The sequence below is a fragment of the Cebus imitator genome, unplaced genomic scaffold (genome assembly GCF_001604975.1).
Source record: "Cebus imitator isolate Cc_AM_T3 unplaced genomic scaffold, Cebus_imitator-1.0 Scaffold560, whole genome shotgun sequence".
NCBI lineage: Eukaryota > Metazoa > Chordata > Mammalia > Primates > Cebidae > Cebus > Cebus imitator.
In genome coordinates, this window is record NW_016107875.1 from 1042892 (window position 1) to 1061599 (window position 18708).

The 18708-nt window shown below is 45.8% G+C and overlaps 1 protein-coding gene across 1 annotated transcript in view; it reads right to left on the bottom strand.

Moving 5' to 3' along the window:
- The window catches only part of LGALS3 (galectin 3), a 14986-nt gene extending 10081 nt beyond the window's left edge, over positions 1 to 4905 (bottom strand). The window contains exon 1 of the mRNA XM_017515816.2: positions 4796 to 4905. The gene's annotated coding sequence lies outside the window, so the exon portion shown is untranslated. The remainder of the gene's footprint in view (positions 1 to 4795) is intronic.
- Positions 4906 to 18708: the final 13803 nt, after the last annotated feature.

Sequence of the window (18708 nt, forward strand, 5' to 3'; positions counted from 1 at the left end):
TTTGTAGAATTTTTTTTTAAAAAAAAAAAAAATGTATATAATATATATATATATATATATATATAATTTTTTTTCAGACATTGCCAATATCCCCTGGGAGCAAAATCATGACTAGTTGAGAACCACTAATCTAGCTAGTTAGCATGTGTATCCTTACATGAATGTACAGAAGTGGGTCAACAAAAACCAGAAAGGTAGTTTCCATTGTTAAAACTAGCTGAATTTGCCTGGTCCTAACATAAGTCTATTCAAATTCAGATGTGTTTAAAGGCTGATTGAACCAGAAATTCAAATAAAGAGGGCATTTCCACATTTAATATTTATTCTTTTCGAAGCCTCAGCTCAAATATGTTTAGTTTATTTTCCAATCTAACCAAATACAGTTTGGGAAACAAAGCAGATCTCACTGCATTTCCACTGTTTCACACACCACCTCGGATTGTGTCTCGACACATTAGACAAAGCCTCTAGAACAAAACCTGCCATTTGTGTGGTGCTTTTCAGCTTATAAAGCACGTTCCCATTTATCTATTTTAGTTATGATGACAACCTTATGAGAATGACAGGAGAAAATTAATACAGTAGCTAGTTGCCTATTCTCTGCAGTTTCTCTTCCATGGTTTCAGTTACCTAAGGTCAACCGCAGTAGGAAAATATTAAATGAAAAATTCCAGAAATAATTTATGGTTTTTGTTTGTTCTTTGTTTATTTTGAGATGGAGTTTTGCTCTGTCGCCAGGCTGAAGTGCAGTGGAGCAATCTCGGTTCACTACAACCTCCGCCTCCCAGGTTCAAGTGATTCTCCTGCCTCAACCTCCCAAATAGCTGGAGTACAGGTGTGCACCACCATGCCCAGCTAATTTTTGTATTTTTAGTAGAGATGGGATTTCACCATGTTGGCCAGGATGGTCTTGATCTCTTGACCTCAGGATCCACTCACCTTGGCCTCCCAAAGTACTGGGATTACAGATGTGAGCCACCTCGCCAGGCCTTTTTTACTTTTTTTTTTAAGGTGAGGTCTTGCTATGTTGCCTACGCTGGACTCAAACTCCTGGGCTTAGTTCATCCTCCTACCTCAGCCTCCCTAGTAGCTGAGACTTCAGGCACAGGCCACTTCACTCAATGTCATAAGTTTTGAACTGCATACTGTTCTGAGAAATGTGAAATCTTGCACTGTCCTGCCATCTCGCTGTCTGACCTGGGATAGGAATCATATCTTTGTCAAGCCTATCCACACTGTAGACGCTACCCACCCACTAGTCACTAAGTAACAGGCTTGGTTATCAAATAAAAAAAAAAAAAAAAAACAGTATATATAGGGTTCAGCACTATCCATGGTTTGAGGCATCCACGGGGGGGTCTTAGAATGCAACCCCTGAAAACAAGGGGGAGACTACTGTATTCTCACCATAAGGAAACAGGCTCAGAGAGCTAACATGGTGGCCCAAAGTCATCCTGTGACTGGTAGATGAAGGACTACCCCTCATGGCTTTTTACTGCTTGTTTAGGCTCATTCTACACCAATAGAAAACATTACACTTTGAAATTTTAAAGTACAGTCGTTTGAAAGTGTTAGTTACTTCATTGAGAAATTAATTCTCTCACTTACTCATCTGTAACTATATAACACACTGATATTGTAAACAAATTTTTTTAAAAGGATCGTGTTTTGGTCAGAAAACTATCTGGGTGACTCATTCAAGCACAAAATAATACTGAATATTGAATATAATAATGCCATTTTGTACAGTCACTTTGCTAATTATAACCACATTTTAACCAATAAAGTGTACTTTTCCAAAAATTGGCTATGCACCGTTTTGATTATGTCAACTTCCAACCATCAGATTTCTTTTTTGAAAAGCATTATAACTGATGCTCTTTTGAAATCAAGATTATCAACCTCAAAACTTTAAGAAAAACAAAAAAGACATCTATTGAGATAAGTATCCTCATTTGCCCAAATTTTTTTTTCTTTTTTCTTTTCAGATGAGTAGTTTACAAAGAGAGACATACAATCAAATGTCAAAAATCTTCCCACTCTACAAACACTACAGGTATGTGAACCCCATCCTGGTGTTTTCAAGATCAGAGAATATTGAAGAGCCGGGGGGAGGGGGGAACACTTCAAAAAATAAACTAAAAGTAGAGAAATATTATCTGGGTCTCCACATTTGTAAACACCTACCGTAAGCAGTTCAGTGTAGCTTTGGAATAAGGAATTTAAACATGATTTAGAATACAGACTATTTTAATTGGCTATTAATTGGCAGCTTTTCCCTTTAATAAAGAGTAGCTATCCACTGCTCTATTCTATTCTAGGCCCACCCAGCAATCAGTCTGGTTGTTCAGATTCCCAGGAACACTTCTAAAATTTCTGCTCATAAAGGTCCCCGACCTATACACAAGCCATAACAGAAGTAGATTATTTCCCAAGCCCCTAGGCACTGCCCCACACTGCTCCTCAAATAACACAAGAGCCAGTCTACTTCCTGTCCTTGCTAAAACACAGAGCAGGGCTTGAGGAGAGTCCATTTTAAAAAGACAAATTCAGTGATGCCAAGTTGGAATCAAGGGAGCTGGTCCTTTCCTAGGATTTCTCTCTCATCATAGCTCCCTGGTGTCAAGGAAGTTAAAGTTACTTTCTGCTTCTCAGTGACTGATTTTTCCCCCTACGGAAAAGCTGAACAGAGGTCAAAAGAGAACACAAGATACTTAGTCAATAGCGAACTGGAAGTATACAGCAAGCACTGCCTAGACTGGCTCTTAAGCTACCCACTCAGAATTTAATGAGAAGATCCAGTTCAGGCACCAGACACACGGAGCTACCCAGCTGTCCTGAGTGGGACCTGTGTCCCAAATGATCACAGGAAAGAAGGGCTATGTTTGAGATCAGTTACCACAAGTATCAAGTACGTAAGTTCACAAGCCGCTTGGCATTTAAGATCAACACGAGATTCTGAAGGCATACTACGTGAACATAGGGACTTGGCTGCAGATAAGGGTTTAGAGTCTGGCTAATGAGGGTTCTATGTAAAAGTTACCTAAATTATACCTGACACCACCATTGGCCACTTGACCTCACTAAGTGAAAAGTCTTTATAAAGCACCTGTGCATATTTGTAGCAGAGCAAACTATCATAGATTAAAGACCCCTTAGCAGAGTGAGACACTTATTATATTTGGACACAACGAGTTTTCAGGCAACTCTTGTCCTCTTCTGCTTCTTATGTAACTTAGTGAGGCATCTTCCTAGCACTTATAAGCGCTAAATAGTCAAGGACCAGCATCAAACTTCTCCCCAGGATCTGGACTATGTGCTGATTTTAAATGTCTCCTCTAAATGTTATGAATTTAGGAAGCTACTCAAGTCTCCCAGGGATTAAGGATTGGTTATGATCATCCTTTGAATGAGAGAGCCTACCCTGAGATTGAAAGTCCATGTCTAAACGGGAGACTACTGATGTAGAAAAGTAAATGATCCTTATTCGACTTTAACTTTTATGGAAACGCACAGCTTCCTAGTGTGAAAGGTTTATAAACTTGAAGTAAACAAATCAGAACTTTGGGAGCTGATGAAAGCTTTTTCCCAGGCTGTGTGCCCAAGTGCTTAATTGTGTCACTCTCATTTCTTCAGAATTAACTCAGCTTGTCTCCCATTCCTTTCCCAGAATCCTAGAAACAGCCTGGATCACTGAGGTCCAGGTGTCCTGGTTGTGCAGCAACCCAACTCCCAGAGTCACTTTACAAACCTTCCACAGTGTCTGTAATCGGAATGGCTAACAACGGTAAGGCTGAAGCCCAAGTCCCAGCCTCAACCCACGCGTCCCCCACTCCCTGGCCCTGAGCTCCTCTTCTCAGAGTGCAATCGTATCAGCGTTTTTATTTGAGCACCCGATCATTCAGAATAAACCCTCAAACATGTTTGAGAAGCCCCCCTCCAGGGCTCTACACACTAGGACCAATATTCTGCCACACCCAACACTTCCTCGGCACAGACAGTCTGGGCAGAGAGGGGCATTTGATTCGGAAAAGCTTAGAGTTTGTAGTCTTTGCTAAGCCGGGTCATGCCCACTCAGGCCATGGAGCAAGCACCATTTTCTGTGGGGTCAGCAACCAGAGAGCGGCTGCAGCCCTGGCCGCAGCTGGTCCTGGTGGAAGAAGTCGTTCGCGCGCTCCACAGCGAGATCTCTAAATCCAGCCTCAGCTGACGCTCAAATGGGGCCAGGCCAGCCAAGCTGTGGGTCCCGGGAGGCGCCCTACGCAGTCCTGGCAAGTCCCCTGGCTCCCCCGCGGCCGTGCGCCGGAGAAGGGTGACCTGGCTTCGATCCCAGTTAGAGAACCCGGAGCAGCCGCTTTGTTTGCGGGGTAAGCCCTTCCGCCTCCCCTCGCAGCGGGACCTGGCGGGACTCCGGCGACGGGACTGCGGCTAGTCACCGGGTGAGGCTCACCCCGGGGCCGCAGAGCGCAGCTGGCGAAGGTGCGACGGCGGCGGAGGCACCGAGGCTCCGCAGAGGGTGGCCCTTGCCGCCCCGGGGACGTGTGTGGGTCTCGGAAGGCGCCGCCAGCTTTCCCCGAGCTCCGGCGCCTTAGAGAATCAAAGGCGACCGCCCCGGGCCCAAATCGCTGCCCGCCTCCCCGCACCTCGAGGGCAGAGCACAGGCTGTGGGGCTCCGCGCGCGCCCCGTCCCAGTCGTGTGGAGCCGAATGCCCTCCGGGCCGCGCCCCAAGCAGCACCCGGGGGCCCTCGCCCCTGCCCGGCCGGAGCCGCGTTCCCCGCGCCCCGCGCAGCTCACCACTCTCTGGCTTGCTCTCGACGGCTGCAGGCGAGGAGGTGCGGACCCGGGCGAGGCGGTGACTCCGAGCCTCATAAACGCCGGCCCCGCCCGGACCGCCTCTCCCGAGGCGGGGCGACGCCCCTGCCCAGCCCTGCCTTTCCGCGGACCAGACTGGGCGAGCCCCGCTCCTGTCAGACACCCCGAGCTGCCGCTGCGGGGGCGACAAGGACGCTCCCGACGGGGAGAGCGCGGGGACCGAGGGGCGCGCCCTCCACCGCCCTCGTTCGGTTCCGCGGCGCTCCTGGGGCCTGGGCTGGGGCCACATCTGTCCCCCGCCCGCTCCAGAGTCACCTGAGTGAAGAATTAACTGAGGGGAATTCAATTAATAGGTTGCTTTATTTGTAGAATACAAAACCAAAAATCTGTTTAATGTCTATTTCCTAGGGAACTGACTGCAAATTGACTACTTATTCTAGATCAATAGGCCTAGTCTCAAAGCAATTTTCTTATGAAGCAATTAATCAGACAACTCTTTAACACATTTTGCACAGGAAATTAACGTTATATATATATACTCTCCTTTTAACTTCACATTATCTTTTTGTTGGAAGAAAGAGATAAGTATTATTATCTCATTTTTACCATCAGGATGCTATAGTCTGAATGTTTATATCCTGGCAAAATTCATATGTTGAAATCCTAACCCTCAAGGTAAAGTATTAGGAGGTGGAGGCCTTGGGAGGTGATTATAGGTCATAGGGGCAGAGTCCTTATGAATTAGATTGGTGTCCTAACGAAAGAGGCTGGAGAGAGACGCCTGCCACTTCCGCCATGTGAAGACACAGCCGGAAGGTGCCCTCTGTGAACCTGAAAGCAGGCCCTCAGCAGACACCAAATCTGCTGGCCTGGATCTTAGATTTCCCAGCCTTCAGAACTGTGAGAAATAAATGTGTACTGCCTAGAACCTACTCAGTTTATGATATTTTGTTACAGAACCACAAACAGACTAAAAGAGAACATGATTTACTTATCCAAGCTCATTCATGTCTAGGAACACAATCCAGAAATCCTGACTCTTACACCTTATCTGGAAAAGCACCACGCCAAAGAATCCTTGCAGGTAAGAACAAGGGATCTCTGAGGAAAAAAAAAATTAAGGAGGCGGGGAAGAATCTTTGCAAGGACTGGCTTATGTAAACTATGGAGAAAACCAGGTATCATCAGGTTCCTAAATAATTCCTGTAACCCTTATAGTAACCAATTAATAACATAAAGATAAATTATTTCATGCAGTTTTTCAGCCTAGGGAAATGTTCCTGTGAAGGACTCATTGGATGGAATTGAGAAGCTTCTTAGCATTCTCTAGGATAAATTTGAAAGTGTCTTAGTGGCTGGCACTGTTCCTGCAACATTGTCCCCTTTAGGCTTCCCCATAGAAGTCACAGTGTGGCTGGGGATTAGTTATGAGAGTATGAACTCTCACCTGAAGAGGTAGCCTGGCAACCAGTTTACTTGAATGGCTCACCCATAGTAAATGACTAACCTCTGGGTATTAAAAAGGTATCACCCACAGGAATGCCCTTGGTCTCCAAGGAAAATGCTATAAATCTTAAGACTTTGAATCATGAGGCCACATGTCCAGACGTGGTACCCTTAGAGGGTTAGTCACTGGTAATACGAAAAGTAGATAGCCAAACGAATTGCTGTGGAGGCAAGGGATGAATCACACATGTGCCTTTTCTTCTGGTCAATCTTTGGTCATTTCAGGGATAGACAAAGTTCACGCCCTGGCTACTTAGTGGGCTTGGTTACAACTGACTGTGTGATCAGACATCCTTTTGGCTTCACTTCCTTGAACATCCCCGCAAATACTTTGGTGCCAACTTCATGCCCCATGAAGCTAACAAAAGGATCCTGCTTTGATCAGGGTGTGCCTGGGAACTTATAATCTGTACACATGCAATAAACGACTCTTTATTACCCAATCCAAAGTCATATACCTCTTCTAAGATAAGCATAAAAAGGAACCTAATAAAATCAATTAAGATACCATTGAGTAACTTCTATAAACAGATCAATATGTTATTTGAAATCAGGGACAAGGCAAGTGTTAGCCCCTAAGCAAACAGGCTGTCTGCCTTCTACTGATGCAGAGATTGTAGGTCCCCGATAAAAGCAAGGATCCTAAGAGAGGCATCTCTGTAGAAGGGACAGGAGGAACTTTGAGAAAGCAGGTGGCGGTCCAGAAGGTCAGGAAGGAAGCTGGGTAAGACCTTCAGTTAGTGCCAGAAGAGAGTAGGAGATGAAGATGAGAATAAAAAGTCTTTAAGGGTGAGCAGAAAAGAGAAAGACAGTAACTGGAGGAGAAAGCAGAGCAAAGTTTCTAAGTCATCTTTTAAATAGGAGACTAGAACCAGAGAGAAAGGAAAGAGAAAGGAGAATAGAAGAATTATGGAAATATAAAACATGAGTGAACCTGGAACAAGCCAGAAAAGAGAAGAGAAATTTCCGAGAAATTAGCATTATAGTGGGCCAGATAAGAAAAGAATGTCTCACAAAAGCTTAAGTTCTTGTGAAATATAAACAAAAATATCTTGATGTTAAGTCTTGTAGACAGCAGAATACAGAACAGCCAGAAAAGAGCAAAGTGGCAGCTTTCCAGGTTTCACATTTGGACCCTGGGGAGCCCAGGCAAGTTTGGCAATTCTGTGTCTACATAGTGTTAACGCATCTGGGTGACAAGTGAAGAGCTGAGTCAGGCCTCAGGGCATTTGGTCTTTCTGGTGCCAACAACTGGATTCTGGGTGGCTGGCAGACTTACAGCCTGAAGGAGAGACCGAGTGCTCTGAGGACCCATTTATACCTGGAAGACAAAGCAATTTCCAGTTCTAGAACAAAATGATTGTGGCTGTCTGCTGTTTCTAGCCCCAACTGTCTGCACATACTTACTCATATCCAAGGCCTTTAGTGGGGGCCTAATATATGCCTCAACTAATTTGCAAGATCCACCCCTTCTAGCTCACTGAATGAACAGGCTCACCAAAACCTGGTCAACAAATGAAATAGGGTTGGTGGCAGTGATGTGCCCAATGATGTTTTACAAGGCCTTACTACCTGGGTTGCAACTAGAGTCCCTAGGGGACAGAGTGAGAGCCAGAACCTGCTTAGAAGGGAGCCCCTCCTGCCTGGGATGAGGAGGCCAACAGCACCAGGGAGAAGAGGTGTCCCAGGTGCCACCGCAGGTGCAAAGCACCTTCCCCAGCCCAGCCTCAGCCCTGGCCACCTCAGCCTAACCTTCCTTGTTTGTCCCCAAGCCTAACCCACGCCTGTCTTCAGCACCAGGCACACCAAACACATTCCTACCACAGTCACTTCACCTATCTATGGGGCTCGGCACACCCACCAGGCACGTAACAGATGCTGCCACTACTACTGCCCTTATTGCAGGCACACCCAGAGTTATGCTCTTAACCACACCACAGAGCTATGATCTTAAGCATGCTACAGCATTAACCTGCCTCTTGAGGAAATATAAAACCAGGGAAAGGGGTAGAGAGTGTGCAAGCTTGCTAAGGCTTCTGTGACAAAGCACCAGGGACCGAGTGACTTAAATAACAGAAGTTTATTTTCTCCCAATTCTGGAGGCCAGAAGTCCCAGATCAGATGTCGGCAAGATGAGTTTCTTCTGAGGCCCCTCTCCTTGGCTTGTACATCTCCCCATATCCTCACATGGTCTTTCTTATATGCCTGTCTGTGTCCTAATCTCCTCTTAGAAGGACACAGTCATAATAGTTTAAGACCTCATTTTAACATAATTACCCCCTTAAAGACCCCATCTCCAAATATGGTCACATTCTGAAGTACCGGGGGCCAGGATGGTACCGATATGAATTTTTTTGCAAGGAGAGAGGGACACAATTCCTCCCATATCAGAGAAGGGCAGGGGAGGAGCTGATTGTCACTTCAGCAAGTGTGGTCCACAGAGATTTCTTCAAGGGAGTGGTATTTGACCTGAGACCTAAATAAGATCTGAGAAAGTGAGAATGGCAAGAAGAGCAGTGTGAGTGGCAACAAGGACCTGAGCCAGAATAGACACCCATGGGGCACCTCCTGCCCACTTCTCTCAGAATCCCCTCCCTGCCATCCTCATAAGGTGGCCTGAAAACCAAGCTAGCACTTCATGACCTCTCACCTTAAATAGAGTTGAGAGAACTGTGGAGTCCTAACTGGGGCAGGGGAGGGTGGAGAATTGGGCTAGTTCCAGCTACTTGGGAGGCAGAGATGGGAGATGCACTTGAACCCAGGAGGTCAAGGCTGCAGTGAGCCGTGATCACACCACTGCACTCCAGCCTGGGTGACAGAGTGAGACCCTGTCTCAAAAAAAAAAAAAAAAAAATAAGTGTTGGGTGAAGTTGGGGTTGGATTCACTGGATTTAGAATCTGAGGAAAAGGAGAGGAAGGGTGCGGGGGCAAGATAAATACATAAAATCCAAATGCAGACGTGAGACCAGGCCTCAGGAATTTAAATATTCTGCACTCTCTCTGCCTCGTTCCTTCGCTCTGTACAGCTTCTCAACTCACCTCTGCAGACCAGCTTTCTCTATTCTTCCTTTCTCATGGCAGGGTGTGCATGGCTCCCAGGTTGACATGGTACAGAGGCAGCTACACACACCCACTGATGCACAATCCATCAGGGGCCCAAACTCAAGCTTTCAGGCGAGAGAAACCAAATGCTCAGCTGTGTTAGGAGTTCTTTCTGATTCTTGTTGCAGGTTGAGCCGTGAGTGACTATCAGGGGCCAGTGGTGTGGGGGTAAGAGGAATTTGTCAAGACAGCTGTAGGTAAAGAAAGGCAGATTTATTAGAGAAAGTATGAAAATATGTTGCAAGACAGTAATGGGCAGGCCAGCAAAAGAGGAGCTGAGTGAAAGGAGATGAAGGCTTGCTGGGGATTTTATAGGATGGGGCTTGTGCTGTGTGCTGAAGAGGGCTTTGTGCAGTACTGATGATGCCAAGGTTGCAGTGAGCTAACTTGAATTTTGTTTTCTATCAGCCAGTGGTCTGGAGATAGCTGGGAGCAGGAGGACTGTGAGTTATTTGTGCAAGAGGGCCGTGTGTCCTGGACCATGAAGAAAGGCAGACTTACAGCTTATTTGCTTTTTTTTTTTTTTTTTTTTTTTTTTCTGTTGCCCAGGCTGGAGTGCAGTAGCACAATCTCGGCTCACTGCAGCCTCAGGAGTGAGCCACCGCATCCAGCCCAACTCCCTTTTTCACATCCTTATTCTGCTCAGGCTTGCTGAGGCGTCTGTGTCACTGACTACCAAGAAACCCTCATACAAAATATAAACCCGCGTGGGGCCTCACTGGAGCCCACGTTACTGCAAAGGGCTGGGTGCTGTGTCTGTGCTGGTGGAGATGTGAGCCAGAGAGAGCTGGCTTTCAGTGTTGTCACCATGGTTACTGCTATTTGACTCATGTTGTAGGATTTCCCCACTGAATCCCACACTGCCTGCCCACAATGCAGAGGGAAGCCTTTCCTGGGAAGCTGGGGTTAGGCTGCAGCTTTTGCAAGGCAGCTCATCCTGGCCCCCTGTCAGCTCAGATTTGCCTGGATCCACCATGTCCCGGCCTCCACCCATGGCATTCTCCAGGACTGTCATCCTGCTTCCTACCCGTTCCTCTGTAGATTCTGTCCTCCTCTTTTCTCTACCCCAAAGTCATACTATTTTTCTCCCCGAGAACAATAGGCTTGCTTGATATGGATTTCCCCCAGCCTTTTGCTAAAACTGAAATAGTCAAATCCTCTCTGGGCATTGCCAGCCTGTTATGTTAGAGAGAGCAGAGAGAGAAGGCCAGGGCCGCTATTGATAAGCACTGCCTGTAATGTAGTGGGAATGCTCACAGCGCAAACTGACCCATGGGACTTGCCAGGGCTGTGGTAGGGTGTGGTGGAACAGGACTGACAGGCTCCTGTTTCTTCCAGATCTGCACATTGGCAACATGCCACGCATATTTTCAATGCGTCTGCTAGCCAGCAACCATAATAAATATCTCTGTGGAATGAGCTGGGGAGATCTGGTTTGTGCAGAAAATCAGGGAACATGGAGGAGGATTTTTTCCTCTCTGCACTTTAGATGGGCATGCCACGTGCTTCTGCCAAGAGCAGAAGCAAAGTTGCAAACCTCAAGGAGAAGCTGAGACGTGTAGTTAAGTCTGGCTGTTTACTATAAACTGTGGAAGTCTATTGACTACAAATGTACAATCTAAATCATAGCAAGAGCATGAGGCAGCAAACGGTGGCAGGTATTTTTCAGAAAAGAGCTAAATTCCTGCTCATCTAGGTTGCAAGTCAGAGCTCTCCAAATGCCTCATTATCATTAGCAGCAATCATGAAATCCTCAGCGTTAGTCCTCAGCGTTACTAGCTTGTGGTGCCATTGAGAGTAAAGGCCAGAGGTCTAAGAATCAAGTAGGAACTTCCTGTTTGTTCTATATCTAGCATAGAATTCCAGGCGGGGTAGGAACTAGGCCATAAAAAGTGTACTTTATGTTTATAGAGATGAGAATGAACTCTATTACATTTAAATTAATAAAAGCCTTTTCTAGGGGCAAAGGAAAAGTCAGAGCTGGGTAACTGATTCCTGGAGATATATTCAAGAAAGAATTTACCTGCTATGGAGATAGTATTCCAGGAGGTAAACTGTTGTTTATTATTTCCCTTGGAGATAAACAAGTTTCCACTATAACCATTATTGGCACCCAGTGCCCGTTCTACTGCCAATTCATTCATTCATTCATTCATCCAGTTATTCATTATGTCATCATTCAGACATTATCATATCTACTGCTTTTCAGACTTCTACTCTGGTAGAAATAGAAATAGAGGACACAAGCCTGGCATGGTGGCTCACACCTGTAATCCCAGCACTTTGGGAGGCTGAGGCGGGTGGATCACAAGGTCAGGAGTTCGAGATCCATCTGGCCAACATGGTGAAACCCTGTCTCTACTAAAAAATACAAAAACATTAGCCAGGCATGGTGGCAAGTGCCCATAGTCCCAGCTACTAGGGAGGCTGAGGCAAAAGAATTGCTTGAACCCAGGAGGCAGAGGTTGCAGAGAGCCAAGATTGCACCACTGTACTCCAGCCTGGGTGACAGAGTGAGACTCCATCTCAAAAAAAAAGAAGAGGACACAAAAGAAGGAAAGACATTGTCCCTACCCTCAAGGATCCCCTAACTGTTGGATCAGACACACACATGAACAACTAACCCCAATGCAATGCAACAGCTGCTGGAGTAGAAGAATATGACACAGGCTGTGGAAGGACAACACAAAGATCACTTCGTTCTTCCTGGGAGGGGAGAAGGTGGGGCAGGGCCCATGGAAAAGCCTGACCAAAGCCAATGAGGATTAGGGTGTGGGTGTGGTAGCAATAAGACTGAACATTGACATTGGGTTTATCATATGCCAACAGATATTCTGAGCATTTTCTATAACTCATTTAATGCTCGCAACTACCCTATGAGGTAGATAGATATTTTCCTTTACTGCTGAGAAAACAGGCACAGAGAGTCAAATAACTTAATCAGGTTCACACAACTATTTAGTGTCAGATTTGGGGTTTGAAACCAGGCAGGAAGGCCTCGAGTCCATGCTGTGAACCACGATGCTATACTACCTGATCCGGGAGCACACGGGACGTATGGAGGTAGGGAGGGGTGCTGTAGGCAGATTCTCAGTGGCCTTTAATGCCATGTGCTTTAACCTAGTATGAGAAATTTGCTCTAGAGAGATAATGCAAGGGCTGGATGAGTGGACAGGAAGAGAGACAGAAAGGAGAAGACAAAGAAAGGTTATTGCAACATGCTGAGAGAGAACCCAGGGCAGTGGCGATGGGACCTGGAGGGACTTATCTCCGTTTTCTTACTGGTGAAGTTTGCAGCCAGGTGGCAAATACCTGGCATGTCTTCCACCACCCAAAGCAGAGGTGGTAACAAATCACCCTATTTTTTCTTGCTGAGGTCAGATGCTGCCTCAGAATCTTTCTCAACACAGTGCTCCAGGCAGCCACTGCCAATTGGTCACAGCTGCTAGATTAGATAAAATCTATTTGTCATCTCTCATTGTGACAGACATTTCCTGGTAGACATGATGGCAGACAGAATGTCCCAATGAGGTAAAAAATAATGTAGTAACAGACAACTTGGAGGTTTCTGCCGTGGGTCTCTGAATGGAAAGTCGTGTGGTGGATTGTGATGAAGAACAGAGAAAGAGTGGGTTGGGAGGGAAAACCATAAGGTGCGTTTTGCACGTCTTCAGATTTGAAGACCAACAGGGCATCCAAGAATAAAGGCTGGCATGAAAACATGGGTCTAAGCTCAGGAGACACTCAAATTGGAGGTGTAGGGGAGAGTGTCATTGAAGGCTTGAAACTCAATGCCATCTCCCAAAATGGATAGAAGACAGAAGAGGGCCAAGACTGGAACCTGGGGAACACCAGTCCCTATGTGGTATAAGGATAAAGAAGACAGGCTTGTCTGATGGGGGAAGAATGTTTCCAGGTGGAGGTAGTCGGGGCGTGAGACACCGTGGAGAGGTCAGGAGCAATGATGAAGGCGACAGTGAGGATTCAGTAACGGAGAGACCCTTGCGGCCAGTCCTGAGAGGACATTTTCAGTAGGTTGGAGAAAGCCAGTAGCCACCAACTTACAGGGTTTGTTGGCTAAAAAGAAGGTGAGGAATGGCCGGGCATAGTGGCTCAAGTCTGTAATCCCAGCACTTTGGGAGGCTGAGGCAGGTGGATCACGAGATCAGGAGATGGAGACCATCCTGGCCAACATGGTGAAACCCTGTCTCTAATAAAATACAAACAAACAAACAAAAAAACCAAGAAACTAGCGGGGCTTGGTGGTGTGTGCCCAGCTACTCAGGAAGCTGAGGCAGGAGAATCTCTTGAACCTGGGAGGTTTCAGTAAGCTGAGATTGCGCCACTGCACTCCAGCCTGGCAACAGAGTGAGACTGTCTCAAAAATTTAAAAATTTTTAAAAAAAAGGTGAGAAAGATAAGACTGTTTGGAGGCAGGGTTAAAAGGGGAAACCGGAGCATGTTGCTGCCTGGGAAGAAGGATAGGTGAACGGGTTAAGGCTGCAGCTGGAGAGGGACAAGGGGGTTAGGAAGGGATGAGCTAGGAACAAGGAGGATTCCTTCTTGGAAAAAGGATTGTCACGGAGTGTCATTTCATATGTATTGCTATGATTCTTACTGCTTAATAATGGGGCTCTGTCCTTTTTTGGTCACTCTTTTATCCCCAGTGCCTAGCAAAATACCAGGCCCTGAATGAATATCTGCCAAATAAAGTGAATAAATGGCAGAATATCTTTTTCCTAGATATGTAGGAGTCATTGGGCCCAATGTTCTATTTATTTATTTGTTTACTTATTTATTTAGAGACAGGGCAGATCTTTCTCTGTGGCCCAGGCTGGAGTGCAGTGGTATAGTCATAGCTCACTGCAGCCTCAAACTCCTGGTCTCAAGTGATCCTCCTGCCTCAGTCTCCCAAAGGGCTGGGATTACACCCCGTGCCACTTGGCCCAGTCTGCCAATGTTCTTGATGGTAGGGGATGGAGAAAATCATCTTTAGCTGGTGAGAAAGGGTGGTGGGACAGGAGTGAAGGAACTGCTATAGTCATGATCAAATTCCCCAGAATTCATATAAAAGCTATGCCAGAATGTTTACTCTTAAAGGCAAAGTAAGGAAGTGAAGGCCACGGTCATTATTTCCTTTAGAAGGACACACTGCAAGTCATGTGACAGGGTTTCTGAAGCTCAGTAATTAATGATAGGCTGGTACTTCCATTATAATTTCATCTTCTTGAAGAGCTGACACCCAAGATAAACACAAGGTAACTAGTCATAATTTCTAGCCTTTCTCCTGGGAGGGTGGAAGCTTCCTAAAATAAGTATGTTGAGATGTGCTACTTTTTCAAATGCAAGTGTGACCTGGTCTGAAGAAAAAAATGTTTCTTCCACTAGTGTCTTTTTTCCCCTTGAGATTTAAAATTTTTTTAATGTTTTCTCCTTTGCTAAAAGCCTGTGAGGAAACAAAATGACATAGCTGTGTGCCAGAAAACACAATATTGACAGCTACATCATCACATTCATGCATCTTTGTAATTAAGATGAAATTGATATTAAAAAAAAGTATTTTTATTCCTTAAGCAATGTTAGAGACTGTGTTATTCTGCCTGCTCCTTCTCATCTGCTTTTTCTGATGGGTAGGCATTTTTACACATGAACACTTTCTGGGTTCCCAAGTTCTATAGAGCGCTCTCTCTAACTGCGTCACCCTCTCTTCCTCGGCATCTCTTCACATTTTCAGCTGTCAGTGAAATCTGGGGCAGGAATCAGTCTACCACCAAGGACATGGAACAGGCCACAGGGCTCAGATTTTCCACTTCCACAAGAGACAGAAGCCCTTTTCTTTGTGGGGGTTGTCAGGGAAGTCCTAACTTCTTAAGTCTCTCAAAACAAATTTGAAATTCTTAGAAAAAAGGTCTTAGTAAGGAAACCCAGCAAGGTTTTACCTCAGGGGTTGGTTGGCCTTGCGGGAGGCCCCAGTTTTGATCCCTCCCTGTCCCCCACCCCTCCACCCCCCCATACCCCTCACCCCCGGCTACAAACCCCGAGCTATAGAAGAAGCAGATTCCAAAGAAATGAGTCTCAGATCCATTGTTTCCTAAAGCCAAAATTCAGTAGAGTAAACGTTTTGGGTTAGGTCTCTTTGTTGTTTTTGGGGGAAATAAAAAGCGCTGACGGTTCCTCATATTATCACAATGGAAATCAAATCATGTGCTTTTGTGTTTGGACATCACAGCACCTCCTATTCCTGACTCTCTGGCTTTAGAAGCGTTCATCACATGTCCGAGCAAAAGAGCTCCCTGGGGAATCCCTTCTTCCCCTGTTGCTACAGATGAGCATATCCAAGCATATACATAGAGGGTATTGGCACAGTTGTAGTACACGTGGGAAAACCATAGGGGTAACTCAAGCCAAATAGCATGGTTTATTGTCGGCTGGTCAGGAAAGGCTTTCCTAACCCAGGAAAGTTGCTTCAGACCAGAACAGACTCCTGCATCTGAGAGTGAGATTCTCAGGGCAGATCAAAGCTCCAGGCTCAATTTGATGTCAAAGGGAGTCTCCTCTGTTTGAACAGGAGTGGATGGTCTGGCATTAGTCTAAGCCATATGTAATAAGCCACAGTTCGGGCCTCTGTGCATCATGACATGGCAGGGGAGATGATGGGGGATGGGGATGAAGGACCAGCCTTGGGTGGGGATAGATCCAGACCCTGTATTCATAAAGGGCTTTAAATATGGGCTTTTGAGCTATCTGCAAGTGAGGTTACGAACTCAGATGCAAAGTTATACCTATAGGAGGGAAAGGCAATACTCACTATGTGACATGGTAATTGCCCCATAAATTGCATACCTCAACCATACTCGGCTTTCCGTTGAAACTGCTCTCTGTAACCCTAATGTGACAGGCAAGCCGTCCAAACCAACGCCATTTTGGCCCCTGCATCATTTTAAGAAAAACTAAGACTTGTAATAAGTAACTAAGGTCTGTAATTCGCACCCTACTCAGATAATGTGTAAACTAATGCTTATCTTGACTTCTGTGAACCACTTAAGTAACAATCGGAATGTCCAAAGCCCCTCACCCTCACCCTGCCCGGGAGGTGGTCGGGTATAAAAGGTCTTGACACCCTCCTTTGGGGCCACGGGTTAGAGAGACGCGAGTCCTCCGTGGCCACCGGTAATAAAGACCCAGTAATCTGGCCTAATCTTTGTCTCAGTGGTGATTTCGAGCTCACTCGGTTACAACAATTATACAGTTTTAATTTTAAAAAACAAACGTTAAAATATACAACAATTTAAAAATGTTGTTTAGCTGTTTGCACTTTTTTCTTTTTGAGATGGAATCTCACTCTGTTGCCAAGGCTGGAGTACAGTGGCATGATCTTGGCTCACTGCCACCTCCACCTCCCAGGTTCAAGCGATTCTCCTGCCTCAGCCTCCTGAGTAGCTGGGATTACAGGCACGTGCCACCACACCTGGCTATTTTATTTTTATTTTTATTTTTAGTAGAGATAGGGTTTCACCAAGGTGGCGAGGCTAGTCTCGAACTCCTGACCACAAGTGATCCACCCACCCCAGCCTCCCAAAGTGCTGGCATTACAGGCATGAGCTACTGTGCCCAGCCATTTGTACTGTTTTTTTTTTTTTTTTTTTTTTAGGCAGAGTCTTGCTCTGTTGGCATATGCCAGGCTGGAGTGCAGTGGCACGATCTCAGCTCACTGCAACCTCCATGCCTGTCTAATTTTTAAAAAAATTATTTATAGAGACGGAATCTTGCTATATTGCCCAAGCTTTTTTTTTTTTTTTTTTTTTTTGGTATGCTATGTGCCTCGAAAGTGGAATGGGCCAGCCTTTGTTAACAGTTTATGTGCTAACAAAGGAGCTTTTAGTGAGTGTTAATGAATAAGCAGGACTCATGGATTCTGAATAAATCCATGCTCATGGAGAGATTACCAAGGGAAAGTGTTTTACACTCTTTTCCTGGCAGTCATACATTCCCTCTTCACCCCAAGGGTATGCTGCTCCAAACAGACCCCAGTCACCTTCCCCCACCTGCGTCAGGGCTGCCAAAATGACAGTGGGACCCACACAGAAGCAAGAGCTCCAGCCCAGGACTCAGTTTCCTCCTGACACTGACTGCTCCTTGAGTGGACCCACCCAGCGACTGAGCCCCTTGAGCTGTAGGTGGGGTGGGAGGGACCAGGATGTTTATGCCATATGTGGAAGAGAGTATATGAAAAGAGAAGGAATAGTGCTGGATATGGCCGGGCACAGTGGCTCATGCCTGCAATCCCAGCACTTTGGGAGGCTGAGGCGGGCGGATCACGAGGTCAAGAGATTGAGACCATCCTTGCCAACATGGTGAAACCCCGTCTCTATTAAAAAAAAAAAAAAAAAGAAAAAAAAAAAAAAAGAATAGTGCTGGATTTGTAACCATGGGAACAGCTCAAACCAATTAACTATTGCTTAAGTTGTTACGGCGACAGCTGAACAGCTGTTAGGGTGTCCAGCCTCACCTTTGAGCATATCACACAGTCAAAACTGCCCTGGTATGTGCCATGGGAAGGGCTTACCCTCCTCATTGTTAGCACTGCCAGCATAGCAGACCCACTGCTATAGGGGATTGGGACTACTTAGAAATGCCACAAAAGTTTCACCCAACCGCCCAGATCCTGGCAATAGAGTTGAATGTTGCCTCCTGTGTCCTCGCCAGTCAACTCGCAATAAGGGTTTTTCTTATCTCAAAAGCCATTGCCATAGTATTGGCTTCTCCAGCCCTAGCTTGGTAAGTTTCTTCCTCTGCACCAGGAGCAAATGAGTCTCATGACTATTCTCAGGTACTGTTTCACCACAGTGCTGAGTTTTCAGTGCTCCTCAAGGGTTTGGGGATGAAAGCACAGTAACGCTGCTGGCTTGCCAGTTCACACTGTCATCAGTTGTTGAAGCTGCATATCAAGGCTTTCACCTAAAACTGCATTTAGGTTAATGAAATCAGAATAGGGACATAATCAGCTACAGAGCTCTAGTATTTAGAAGACAATTCAGGCCCAGGACACAAAAAAAAGTCACCCATGAAGACAGAGAAGCAGTGTTATCTATGGGATGATAACAATGATAATCCCTTTGCAATTGTACCCAACAAATACCTGTTGAGTCCTGTTCTGTGCAAGCACTGTGCTAGGTCCCAGGAGGAGAGAGAACTGGCATCTGTCCCTGAGAGACCTTGATAGTAGTTTGGCATCATTCAGAGTTTAGGTTTTGGTGACAGATGGATGGCAAGCAAGAGTGCTGTCT